Source organism: Dermacentor variabilis, chromosome 8 (genome assembly GCF_050947875.1).
Source record: "Dermacentor variabilis isolate Ectoservices chromosome 8, ASM5094787v1, whole genome shotgun sequence".
NCBI lineage: Eukaryota > Metazoa > Arthropoda > Arachnida > Ixodida > Ixodidae > Dermacentor > Dermacentor variabilis.
This window is the reverse complement of record NC_134575.1, coordinates 124,383,753-124,384,759: the sequence shown is the minus strand read 5'-3', so window position 1 is coordinate 124,384,759 and position 1,007 is coordinate 124,383,753.

Sequence of the window (1,007 nt, the reverse complement as noted above, 5' to 3'; positions counted from 1 at the left end):
ATAAACGGTGCAAATGTAACATAGTGATTGCTTTACTGCAAAGAAAAAAAAAACGCTTTCAAATACGCGCGTCAATACTACATTGATCCACAATATCCATCACTACAGGTTTACTACCCACGCAAATAAGGTATTCTGGGCCGCTTTCGGAAACATCCCTCATTTAAAGCTGTTAGAAGCAGAAGCAAACTTTTCTTTACCTCTTTCTACCATAGTGTTTTCGCTTCCTTTTTCACTAAGCACACTTTCTGTCCTGCAACCTACCAGCGGTGCGCGTTCGCCACACTGTAAGAAGTGCCCACTCTTTCGACACATTTTTTACCTGTAATGAATACGGCGCCAGCATTGTACTGAAAGAAAATGGCGAGGTTCCATTTATCAAGTCACGCGAATGCACAAGGCTGAAGAAGGAACAAGAAAGGACGAAGCAAAAGCGTGAACATGCAATGCCTGAAACAAAAATCACGGGGTGTCGCACAACCAGTACGCGCAGTTTTTTTCCGCCACCTCGTGCTGCAAGCCCGAGTGCCACTGTAGCAGATACTGCAGTTTGGAACCGTTCGGCTGTTTTCGAGCTCAGGTGAAAACGTAAGCGACAGGGAGTGCTGAGGGTGTATGTGGCGGCTGTTGTTGATTTCTAGTTTTGCCGCTTGACTCAAGACCTGGCATCTGTCTTCTAGGTCTGCCGAAGAGCTACGGGTTGGTTAGTAAGCGTCGAGTATATAGTGCTTTAACGGTTGCGCTTACCTAAGCGTATGGCGCTAGTTCAATTAATTGCAATAGAGAATTATGCCTAAGCAGCCCAGTTGGTCAGCGTAGACGCCACTGAGTATGTTATACCACGCATGCAGACTGGCGCCTACGCTGGCCTACTGGGCTCGCTGGCTCGCTGAGCTGTAACTCCGTAAAACTTTTCCTTTGTACTACACGCGCGCACCGAAATGGACGTTGCTGTTGCGTGCCTCAACGACATCCCTTGTGGTCAGGTAAGCCTTACCTGCCTGCCA